This window comes from Caretta caretta, chromosome 5 (assembly GCF_965140235.1).
Source record: "Caretta caretta isolate rCarCar2 chromosome 5, rCarCar1.hap1, whole genome shotgun sequence".
Lineage (NCBI taxonomy): Eukaryota > Metazoa > Chordata > Testudines > Cheloniidae > Caretta > Caretta caretta.
In genome coordinates this window covers 77143355-77156497 of record NC_134210.1, presented here as the reverse complement: position 1 = coordinate 77156497, position 13143 = coordinate 77143355, and the positions used below count along the sequence as shown (strand labels likewise).

Below are 13143 nucleotides of genomic sequence, written 5' to 3'. Positions count from 1 at the left end.
TATAGGGGAAGAAAAGTATTCATCATAAGATCCATGTGATTTCTGCCAAGATCCTGCATAAGTCTGTCTTTCATAATGAATAACATTGCTTCTGTAAGCATGTGCAGCCCTTATGTGATGTCAGCGGTGCACACTATCTGTCAGTGAGTGTGCCATAAATGCATGTCACGGCATACTTCAATAATAATACTCACAGTTTTGTTGTTAAGATTTTTAAGTAATTCTCAGGAAAATGCAAAGAAATTTGTGATGTGTTTTTTTTCTTTTTAGATTGTAGGTATAACCCCCAATCTCATTCTCCCTGTTTCTCAGCAACATTAAAATTCAAAGGAGATAGGAGTCCCTTCCTGGCTGCCAGATGCATCCCTGTGGGGAAAAATTAAGAACAGCTACATGTATTTACCCCGGATAAATAGACAGGGCATTCACTCAGTTGACCAAAGTGTATTTTTGATTCACCATTAACAAGTGTAAATATAATCATACAAAAGGTATATCCTGTAACTAAAGAAATTCATGAAATTGGATACAGTGGCATATTAGCCACTGGGCCAATGGGGCTCATGCGCAGGGCCCCGGCCAATTGGGGGTGCCTCCAGAAAAATGGGCCCCCGCACCCAGACCTGCTCCTCCCCCTGGAGCTCCTGCTTGGAGCATGGGGGCTTGCCCCGCTCTGCCCGCCTGGCACTCCTGGGAAGTGGGGTTGGGGCACAGGGGCTTGGTTTCAATCAATACAATTCCTAAATATTCAATACAACCATGTCTCCTTCACACTACTCCATGGGATTCTTCACCCACCGATCATGTCTTCTTCAGATTCTGAACTCTTGAGCTCTTATTTTACATATGTTCGGTATCACATACAATGAGACCTTAGTCCTGACTGAGTGTTCTAGGTGCTACTATAATGAATACAGTAACAATTTGTATTTATATCAGTTACTCCTGTCCAACAAAAACTTTCTTTTCCCTTTATTGCTGACCTCCAAATTAACTTGCTGTGCTGGAATAATGCTCAGTGCATACATTCTTAATCTTTTTTAAAAGCTCCATTTCCTTTATATGATTTCCATTTTAATTTGAAAATGTGAGCTTCCATTATGTTTTGTTTCAACAGAATAATCCTTTTATACAAAATCATTCCTTTAAATGTCTTCCAATAAGCATATTTTATAACTTCAACATGCATAGACATTGCCAAAAAATATTAAATATAAACAGCATGTACAATACTCATAACTTTCAATTTTTTGTGTGGTTTCCCTCACTAATTAACATTTAACTCCATAGCTTAAGCAAAACATAATATGCACTCAGTAGAAACTATCCAATTTAACAGTTTAGATTTCTTTGGGTTCAAAGTTCTTGGCTTCCTTTTCAACATAATGGAAAGTTAATTTCTTTTCTACTCACAGATCCTTGGTATGGCCCCAGTTCCGGCTATGTCTACATTATGAGCTAAAGGGGTGTGATTCCACTACTTGTGTACACCCTACTCATACTAACTCTCATCAAGCTAGCACAAATATAAACAGCAGTGTAACCATGGTAGCATGGGTAGCAGCGACAGAGGCATGGCTGAGCCGTGTTGAGCACATACTCACAGGTTTCAGGGGGTTTCTACTCACACAGCCCAGCCATGCCTCCACTGCAGCTATCTGTCCTACCACAGCTACATTGCTATTTATACTCTTGCTAGATCAATGAAAGCTGGCACAAATATCTGTATGCAAGCAGGGGAATCACACCCCTATCATGTAGTGTAAATGTAGTTTCAGACAAGCACTTGATTAACATGTGACTTAGCACTTAGAAAGTAAGCATATGCTTAACATTCAGCAGGTGTTTAAGTGCTTTCCTGAATCAGGGCCACACTGAAAGGAAAGCTAAGAACTTTGAACTCAAAGAAAACTAAAGGGTGTTAAACTGGATTAAGCCTGGCTCTAATTACTTTGCTGTATCGGGGCCTATGGGGCTAATCCAAAGCCTATTCAAGTCAATAGGATGTTTCCATTGACTTCAATAGGCTTTGGACAAGGGCCAACAGAATTCAACTAAATAAAATGGTCACTCCATGTGAAGCCTTCTCCTGCCCCTTCCCGAACTTAATGACTTAGAAGTATCCATGAACTCCAAAAGTGCCACTTAAAACTTCCCATGAGTTACATGGAGTATATAACAAAACTGGGCTTTAGTAGCTCATGAAAAGGAGTCCGGGGTTATAGTGGATTACAAATTGTATATGAGTCAGCCTTGTGATGCAGTTGTGAAAAAGGTTAATATTCTGGGGTGTATTCACAGGAGTCATATGTAAAACACAGGAGATAAATGTCCTGCTCTACTTGGCAATGGTGAGGGGGAAACCTGATAACAGTCTTCCAGTATGTTAAGGGTTGTTATAAAGAAGAATGTGATCAATTGTTTTCTACGTCCACTGAAAGCAGGACAAGTAGTAATGGGCTTAACCTGCAGCCAGGGAGATTTAGGGCATGGCTACTCTGGGAAGTTTACAACCTTAAATTAGAACATTTTTCCTAATATCTAACTGCAAGGGTAGTTAAGCTCTGGAGTAAGCTTCCAAGAAAGGTGGTAGAATCCCCATCATTAGAGGTTTTTAAGAACTGACTGGACAAACACCTGTCAGAGATGGTCTAGGTTTACTTGGCCCTGCCTCAGTGCAGGGAGATGGACTCGATGACCTCGAGGTTCCTTCCAGCCCTTCATTTCTATGTTTCAGTGCTAAACAACTAATCAGAAAAGTTGTTTTAAAATGCTGTCTATTGTAATAACAAAGGGCCCTCTCCTCCATGAATGTGATCTCATTCAGTTAAAAGTCATCTTGATACCGGATACCTTCTTCCCTCCATTTTACTCTTTTATCAGTTTCATGCATGGAGAGAAGGAAGGTGATGAACACTCCATTCCATATATTGTTCTCTATTTAATGTAGAAAGTCCTTTTTTTTTTTAAAAAATGAATCCAGTTCAAACTGAAACTAATAATGACCTATCTAATTAATTATACATTAAAAAAAATCATGACAGCTTATGTGGACTCTGCCAACTGGGGGAATACTGCACTTAAGTAATACACTTGGTACTCATACCATATGTATTTGCTTGGCTGTCTATATCCATTTTCATCATGCTCTAGTTGATGAGACTGGTATCTTGACCTAGGTGCTACAAAAACATAATACTGCAAGTACTATCCCTTTACTTCCTCAGTGTCAGCACCGCTATAGTGGTGGCAGTCACAATGCCTCTTTTCGCTCCATTACATCTCTTCATACTCTAGTGAATTAATAAATAAGCCTGTGGCTTTCTCCTGACCTTCTCTTTGTATCTCGAATCATTGCTGATCATCCTAGAGAGAGAGATTGAAGAGTATATTATTGTAATTTCCTTCGTTGATAGGGTTAGTGGCCTAGTGAGGGGGGAAAGAGTAGACATGATATGCCTTGATTTCAGAAAGGTTTTTGATACAGTCCCACATGAAATTCTCATAAGCAAACTAGGGAAATGTGGTGTAGAGGAAATTACTATAAGGTCAGTGTACAACTGGCTGAAAGACTGTACTCAAAGAATAGTTATCAATGATTTGCTGTCAAATTGGGAGGATGTAGCTCGTAGGATCCTGCAGGGGTCAGTTCTGGTTCCAGTACTATTCAATATTTTCATTAATTCCTTGGATAATGGAGTAATGAGTATGCTTATAAAATTTGCAGATGACACCAAGCTGGGAAGAGTTGCAAGCCCTCTGGAGGGCAGGTTTAAAATTCAAAATGACCTTGACAAATTGGAGAATTGGTCTGAATTCAACATGTTGACATTCAATAAAAGACAAGTGCAAAGTACTTCACTTAGGAAGGAAAAATTAAATGAACATCTACAAAAGGGGAATAACTGCCTAGGTATTAGCATTGCTGGAAAGGATCTCGGGGTTATAGTGGACCAGAAATTGAATATGAGTCATCAATGTGATATAGCTGCAAAAAAGGGTAATATGATTCTGGGGTGCATTAACAGGAGGGTTGTACGTAAGACACATGAGGTAATTGTCCTGTTTCTACATGGCACTGATGAGGTCCCAACTGTGTCCAATTTTGAGTACCACAATTTAGGAAAGATGTGGAGAAACTGGAAAGAGTCCAGAGGAGAGCAACAAAAATGATGAAAGGGTTTAGAAAAACTGATCTACTGATCTGAAAGGTTTAAAAAAATGGCTATGTTTAGCCTTGAGAAAAGAAGACTGACGGGGGACTTCATAACAAGTCTTCCAATATGTTAAAGGCTGTTATAAAGAGATTGATGATCAATGGTTCTCCATGTCCACTGAAGTTAGGATAAGAAATAATGGGCTTAATCTGCAGCAAGGGAGATTTAGGTTAGATGTTAGGAAAACTTTCTAACTGTAAGGGTTAGAACAAATTCTGGAATAGGCTTCCAAGGGAGGTTGTGGAGTCCCTTTCATTGGAAGCTTTTAAAAACAAGTTTGACAAACACCTGTCAGGGATGGTCTAGGGTTGCTTAGTCCTGCCACAGTGCAGGAGGCTGGAATTGATGACTTCTTGAGGTCCCTTCCAGCTCTACCTTTCTATGATTCTGTATTATAAAACAAGTGCAAAGGGCATCAGCAACTCAGAGACCTCATTATTGTTCTTCTGAGAAAATACTGCTTCAATTAATTGCTGTGTTCTTCCCTGAGCCATCTTTCAGGTAAACCTCTGTGGACCTGAGAGAGAATTTTGCCAGATAGGGGAGGAGGAGCTATTTCATAGGACACAGTGAGTACCTCCTTCATAAAGGAGCTAATGGCAAAGGAATATTTAGTTCAATCCCTCAGAAAGGGAAGGAGAATTTCTAAAGTGTCTTGTGTGTATAGCTGACAGCATCAGTACAGTATGTTGCACCTTATCACTATATCTCAAAGATCTCTTCACCCTGACAGAATGGAGGGGTTTCTCCCATATACCCATTTATATAAATATCCGAATTCAAACTGGTTCTTCTTCTCTGCCATAAGATGCATTACTCATATATATTCCCCCTCAGAACAACTGTCCATAAGTAGATCTCTCTTCAGTCTTCCCAATACAGACTTGCTTAAAGAGCCTCGTCCTTTAATCTTACTAGATACTGGCTTTCATCTCTCACTACCGCCTTCAGGCTATGCAGTCTAGACCAGTGCCTCTCAACCTTTCCAGACTACTGTACCCCTTTTAGGAGTCTGATTGGTCTTTCATAACCCCAATTTTCACCTCTCTTAAAAACTACTTGCTTTCAAAATCAGACGTAAAAATACAAAAGTGTCACAGAACACTGTTACTGAAAAATTGCTGACTTTCTCTTTTTTACCATACAATTATAAAATAAAACAACTGGAATTCAAATATTGTACTTAAATTTCAGTGGATAGTATATAGAGCAATATAAACAAATCATTATATGAAAGTTTAGTTTGCACGGACTTCACTAGTGCTTTTTATGTAGCCTGTTTATAAAACTAGGCAAATATCTGGATGAGTTGATGTACCCCCCTGGAAGACCTCTGCGTACCCCCAGGGGTACGCATACCCCTGGCTGAGAACCATTGGTCTAGACTGAATTGATGATGGTTTCTTCATGGACTGTATACAGAGCCTCACAGGAGGGAAGCACTGTGGAGCTAGAACTCCTGAGCTCTCAGGCTCAGTGTACTGATTGACAGAAGTGTTGACTGGATTCAGCAACATCTGAAATAAAGGGGAAAGATTTGCAGATGGGAAAGGCAGAGAGTTGGGAAGAGGAGACCTGGAACTGGGCCACAGTTTCTGTGTTTGGATAGGAATGCTCTTGTAATCTGGAGTTAGGTGGAAGAAATGAATTTAGCGGTTGTTTTTGTTTGTTTGTTTTTCTGAACCAGATGAGCTCTAATTAACATTTGAGTTCTAGTCGCATGTTTTGCTATTGTCAAGGCTAGGGCTAAGCTGGAATATTTTTCCATGCAGCTTCATGGTAGATGCAAGCATAAATGGAAAGAATGAAGAGACTGTCATACCTATTGGGCATTATGATGTCATCATTCAGGAAAGAAATACTGTATCTCCTGAGGCTTCAGAAGGCGAGCATGGCCTGTGCTTTTTAGTAGGATGCCATATTGTGCTCTATCCTAGCTTTACCATTGCCTACACTATCTGAAATCCACACACAGAAGAGGTACAATTCAGTACACTATGTCACTTTATGTGGTTAAGTTTTAATATATGCTTGCTTTGATATAAGAGAACAATCTGTTTGGCAAACAACCATCTCTGTAATGTGTTTGCAACTTACTGTTTACTCTGCAACATCACATTGAATCAAGTATTTCCCTGAATGAACAGGTACAGGACACAGAGCATGCATCTGTCAGATCTCATGACAGACAAGCTAGGCTTATCAGAGAAAGTGCCAGCTTATGGAGAAGTCCTCCTTCTACATTAGATAGGCTTCTATTACAGCAGAATGACAGCTGTGCTATAGTTAAGTTTAAAAACAACTTTCTGTTTAAAGCTTCACTCTTAATCTAAGGGATCTATAATCTACATAGTTACTCAAATTGTCTTGTAATTGGTGTTCCTCATGGGGTCACGGAGTACTGTTAGTAATCCACATGTGGCGCTTCTGACCAAGGGGTTCCAGAGGGAAACAACTCCTGAGGGAAAAAACAACTTTTCTTAAAGTTGAGAGATTGCGGCAACCTTTTTTGTGCTCACAGAGAGAGGTCAGCTCAGGGTTCAGATCATCACACCAGGGTCTCCAACCCGCAAGGGTTACCCTCAACAGAGTGCATAACACACATCAGCCATTTGGGGGAAGTCAACTAAAACATTATTTGAAAAAGAGTTTGCTTCTCCAGTTAGCTTCTCTCTAGGCAAGTGCTCAGTGTAGCCATTGAGACTGTGATTAAGCATGTGAGGCTAGTCATGAGCCTAACTATCTGGAAAACTACCTCTCCATCACAGGACCATGGCTCTGAGGACATGTTATGGTCATTGAATCTAAGCACAAACCCCAGGTTCCATGGCAGAAATCTGAAGTAAAAAAAGCAGACATACTGCTCCAGTCTGCCCCTCACATAGGGGGATTTTTATTTTGGGGAAATGTAATCTAAGTACAGTGGAATATTCAGAAGGTGCTCAAACTATTTTTATACAAGCAAATGCTTACTGGGAGGGGAGGGGGATTGGGGTGGAAGAGTAGGTGGAAACAGGGGAATCAGCTGAGGAGGAGAGGAACTAGAATGGGTATGTATGAGTGTGAGGCGAGTGCTGGAGCACTGGGAAGGGGTACAGGTGTTCTGGGGGATAATAGGGTCTGGGGTGCTTATCAACACCACGTTGCCCTTCCCGTGTGTACCATGATATGGGCATCCCCAACTCATCTACAAGGGTGTGATTCTCTCTTTCCTGCCCCCCCCCCACTCATATGAGCCAGATTCTGGAGGGGGCTTGCCTATCTGGGGTGCCTCAGCCCCTCTTCTTACCCCCTCATATGTATCAGGATCTGGGGAAGCCCTACCCCTCCCCTCCTCTGGGTGGGGAGATTAGGACAGCCATGTTGGGAACATGTGTCAAGAACACATTGATGCAGCCGGGATGAGGAGCTAAGAACAAGCAGGGCCAGGTTTAGGGGCAGGCGACCCACAAAACTGCCTGGGTTGCCAGGCTCAGGGTGGGCTGTAAGGTATTCAAAAGTTTAACAAATGGAGGGGGTTGGGCACCAAGGACACTCCTCACCTGGCACACCATTTGGGCCCTGAGAACAAGTATGCTTGACACATATCAGAAACTCTCCAGGACTGGAGAGGGGGAAAGGGAATACCCATTGAAATGAATGGAGCAGTTTACACTTCTCAGAGCTAATGTTTCAGGCTGCATTCATCTTCATCAGGTATTCTCTTTCAGCTAAGAATATCTCATTGAGATGAATGGGCCATTTAACACCTCTCTGAGCCTGCAGTTTTACAGTTGGAAACCCACCCTGGGCAGAAATCTGAAAAAGAACTGTAAACACTGCCTCTGTGAAAGTTTTTTGAGACAAGAGGGGTAATTATGGGTGGAAGAGTGGTTGGTAATAGGGAAAGGTGATTGAGTCTGCAGTGAGGGATGGGGGTATTATGGAGAGGAGGAGAAACAGAAATGGGAGGTAGGGGAAGGAAGAAGGGTTGGGAGCCTCAGGTAAGGAGGAGGGGTAGCGATTAAGGAAAGCGAGCGAGGAGAAAACATGAGGGGTTGGAGTCAGGCCTACTTAACTGCTCAGAATACTTTCAGAAGCCTGTGCACCAGGACACTCATTCTCTCCTGGGTGTAGATTGTTCTCAGATAAACTACCGACACATAACCTAAAACAAAAAATTCTGTCCACATTTTTCACATCTGCAGGGAGAGAAGAAATGGGAAGTTCTGACCACCCACACATGGGAGCTTGGTTTACAGAAACCCTTAAACCAAGGCCCAGAGGCATTACAGTTCCAAATATATGTTCCAGTATGGGTCTTCTGAGAATTTCTCTCAGCCTTCATACCAGATTGTTTCTTGAATTTAACATGGCAGGAGAACCTCCTGCCTGTACTCATAGTATCCATCCTGGCCATGTTGCAAGACAACTAGTTCATCAAGGCAGACAGCTATGTGCCTGATTATAAAGGACAACAAATCTCTGGGTAATTTGGATAATCAGCTAGAACAATTGCAGAGAGAAGACATAGTCTTGAAGTTAAGGTACACAACTGAGGACCAGATCCTTCACTAAAGTCCTCTACTTTGACAACAAGAGGATGCCTCTCAGGATATGTCTATACAGCATTTTGGAGCCCATGGGAGCGAGCCTCCCAGTCTGGGTCAACAGACTTGGGCTAGGGGGCATAGGCAATATAACCCCACATGCCCCCCTACAAGTGGCTCCCCCCAGATTTCTGCTTGGCCTGCCTGGAGGCACAGAGAGGGGCTCCCTTCTCCCACTGTGTCTGCCCCCGCAGCACGCTCAGCCCCTGTCCCTGGCAGCCGCTCCCTGCCTGGACCCAGAAGGGGCAGGACCAGCTACTTCTCACACCGTCCACTCTGGGTCGCTGTTCTCTTCAGCACGGCACCTGCCTGAGAGAGTGCCTGGCAGGGGTGGAAGCCCACCCTGCTCCCTCTGTTCCCCACCTGGGCCCAGCTGCCAGGGACAGTGGCCAAGTGAGCCGGAAAGTGCTGGTGGGGAGGGGGAGCTCCTCCTTGCTCAGGCCCCGTGACCGGTAGCCGGGCCCAGGCAGGGAGCAGAGAGGATGGAATGGGTCACTGCCCTAGCCAGGCTTTCTCAGGCAGCTGCTGCGCTGCACAGAGTCAGTGACCCAGAGCAGCCAGCTTCAACCGGCATGAGAAGTAGTTCCCTTCTGCTCCCTGCCGGGGCCCAGCTGCCAAACGTGCAGAGGGGGAGGTGCGGAGGGAAAAGGACAGAGCCCCACCCCCTCCGCAGGTAACTTTGGTGGGGTGGGGAGAGCATGGGGGCCCCAGGCTGGGAGGTTGCTGGGCAGAGGAGACACGTGGGGAGGTCACGTGTCCTCCCATTTAGATTGTGCCCCCCAACCCAGTATCAGAAGGCATGAGTTGTCTTATGCTAGGGGGGCTTGTGTTGGTTTCTCGAAAGAACTGTGTAGACAGTACTTTGAAGTTGCAGCTTGGGCTAGAGGTCAAGCTCTGAAGCCTACAGAAGGGGGTGGACTTTAGAATTCGAGCTCAAGCCTGAACCATAACTTCAAAATGTTGTCTACACAGTTCTTTAGAAAGCCAGTGAAAATCGTGCTATCCCAAGCCTATCAACCCAAGCTGGGTGCTTGCTCCCACGAGCTCCAAAATGCAGTGTAGATATTCCCTTACTGGCAATTGCCCTAGTGAATTGTATTCTACTATAAGCTGGGGAATTACTAGAGTTGGTTTTCCATTACTATCCATTTAAACAAATTTACTTTTAATGTGTTCTTGCCTCTTTTGTTTCTACTTTCTGTGAATCTTTTAGCAAAGGAATTTACAGGCCCTTGTACTTTCTTGTGGAGAAATCTAGCTCCCTCTCCATGGGCCAGATTGAGAACTGCTTACTCATATTGATGAACAGTTTCTCATATGACTAGTCCCAAAAATTACCATGTTTACATGTACAAATTAGGTATATGCATATACAAACACCTAAGTTGAAATAAATGGACCTAAAAACTAGGCAACCACTTGTACATACTTGCATGCAGTCCAAGACAGGCATTTTTTATATTCATTTTCTCTGTAACCTGTTTGGAGGCAGAGTGATTATACCATGCTGACATTTCCTGGCTTTCCTTCAATCATTGCAACTTTCACAGCCAGATGCTATAAATGCAATTTGTTAATTTTTCCAGATAAATTTTCATCCTTCACCATTTCACTGTAGCATTGTATTCTAAATGATGTTCTATTGAATTGTCTGTTGTTTTTATACATCCCATTCTTTTTAATAACTATTCTTAAAGTAGTTTAATTCCATATTAAATATACTTACTTTTGTTCAGAATTCTTGGATTGTTAGGTATTCTTGTCTTCTTAATGAATGAATTCATTATTTGAAGCAGAATGGCTGATCATACTGTAGCATTTTTGTTGTGTTAAAATAAAACAAGATGTGCAGCCGGTCTACATGTTCTACCTACTATTGCTGTGTTTACATTTCTAGCTTTATCTTTCATTTTACATCTCAAAAATTCAATTAAATGAAGGTCTGCTGTGTAGTTTCTCTATTACTAAGAACTTTGGCAAGCATTTGAATGAAAGAAGTCTGTCAAGATCTTCATTTAAGATCAAGCACAGCAACCTAACCTCTCTGAGCTGGGACACCTCATACATCTAGTTTGGGCCACCATTTAGAATGGCATTGACAGACTATCCAGCTCAGTCTTTGGGTGTATGGATTGAATAGAAAAATATATTCTGATTACAGATCCAAAAACTGGGTCAAATAAAGTAAGAATCCACTGAGATAAAACCCAAACTTCTTTTTCAACCCTTTCAAAGCTTAGAAAAAAATTAGTAATTTAAGTTGTGACTGGATGCTTAAAGATAAATACTGTGAGAATGGTCTCATCCTGTCCAAAAAGAGAGAGCTTCTTCTCATAAAATGTCTGTCCATTAGGGTCGCAAACTTCAAATCCATATGACCCCTCATTATTTCTGGTAAGATATTAATTTTAAAAATCCCTACTTCTTGTTTATTCAAACCTTGCACAAACTCAGAACCTTTAAAATGGTATCATCCCCATTTCTAAATTCTAATCATTATGCAGACTAAGTGACAGATTCCATTGTGTAATGACATGATCTCAAAGATATCCAATTGTTCCACAAGCTTATAGCCAGAGATTAAGTCTATTATGGTCTAGCTAAGTTTCACCATTGTTTTTATCTTGCCATAAATAAAGGTACAGGAAGCACATGAAGACAGGGACAAAAATTTTAAGGCAGATCACTTGTAATGATTAAACAAGGGATTCTGAGTACTGTTTAAATTGTTGGGGTTAAGCACAATCTTAGTCTTAGGAAACCTTTTTCAGTTATTTTTTTGCATATACTACCAAGCAGTCACGAGATAAATAAAGGAGAATTAGTAAATACTTACAGCTTCTGAAGAAGAAATGAAGGCATTGACAAAAAATAGTACAAGGAAGCCTGTGTTATTTTTAGCAGAATCTCTGCTGCCTTAAGCTAGTACAGCTGCTTCTTCGCTTCCATGGGCAAAACACTTGCATAAAAAGCTGGAAATCTTGATTTTACATATCTCCATAGATGCTTTCCTCTATAATTCAATTACTGACTGTGCATGCAGCAGAAATTGTGCTCTATGGAATCATAATACTGTAGTAATTGAAGGAAAAATAGAGGAGAAACAACAGATTATTTTTACTAAAGGAAAATGCCACCAACAAAACTGAAAACATTTGTGTGCGTGCCCACACATGTGTGTACATCTTGGTGAGAGTGAAGAAGACACCCTTATAGGCACCAGGAGTACCAACCTCCAATATATTATATTTCTGGTAATAATTTTACATCATCAACCATCAGAACTGCCTGAGGTGGCGCTGTCATGGTCAGCGGGTATCATAGGCTGGGGGAAGCTGTTCCTCCCCAAACAGGCATTGCCTCGCCCATGCTCCATCCCCAGACTCCCTCCTGCCAGTTCCCCTGTCCCTGTGCCATGGTCCCAGCTAGGGCTCAGGCTGGCGCTGGGGATGCACCACCCACCCTCCTGGCACTCTGGGACTGGGACTGGGACTGCACTGCCCACCCTCCCAGCATGCCGAGGCTGGGGGCACTAGCCTGAGGTGAGGGCTGGGGCCATGGTGGGGGGGCTATGGGCTCCGGCGGAGGGTCGAAGGGACAGGGCTTCAGGCAGAAGGGGCAGGATTGGGGGTTAGCCTCCCCCAGCCAGCGGTTCACGCACCACCCATGGGTGCTGTCTTTCTGAAAATTACCATTTTCAAGGGCAGTACTTCTTTGCACGGTTCAAGATGCTGGCACTGACTAGTTGGCGGCAGGCTCAATAGATAAAATGTGCTCTAAAGTTCATTTTATAAGTGTCTCTAATCCACTAAAACAGTTCAGCAAAATACCAGTTTCCAGGTACAATTATCTGGTGGTGGCACTCTAAACATACAGCAAAATTTTAAATATAAGAAAAAATTGCTTTCTCTTATCTCCCTAATTTCTAATTCCTTTATAGCCTAATTAGATCTAACTTTGCCCCCTGCCTATTTCAATATTTAAGGGTAATTACACCCACATTCACCTTCCATGGTCTTTCAAGGGCACCCACTTAAGTTTCCGATTCCCAGAGGTCACCAGTCAGTGTTATGAGACCTTAATAGGCCAATATATTTCCAACCCATCTGTAAGAGTTGCAGCCTGCCTTTGACACCAGGCTCTGCATTTGCTAGATCAGAAAGAAGGCCTCAAGTCAGTTGAAATCCAGCCTTTTTAAATTAAAAGGCTTTTCTTTGTTGGTTTCTGGAAAAAACAGTCTGAACCAGTATATGAAAGTCTTCTAGGGGCTGGTCCCCCTCCAGATGTGTTTATAACATAAATGATTCACCTGTCACCCTCGACTGTTTTGAATTCCC

The 13143-nt window shown here is 42.5% G+C and overlaps 1 long non-coding RNA gene across 2 annotated transcripts in view; it reads right to left on the bottom strand.

Annotated features, from left to right (window-relative positions):
- Positions 1-11899, bottom strand: part of LOC125637249 (uncharacterized) — a 71367-nt gene extending 59468 nt beyond the window's left edge. For both annotated transcript variants that reach the window (XR_012668530.1, XR_007356876.2), the window contains exons 1-2: positions 11643-11899; positions 195-366 (exon numbers count right to left, since the gene is read on the bottom strand). This is a non-coding gene — a long non-coding RNA (uncharacterized LOC125637249). The remainder of the gene's footprint in view (positions 1-194; positions 367-11642) is intronic.
- Between the last annotated feature and the right edge of the window lie 1244 nt (positions 11900-13143).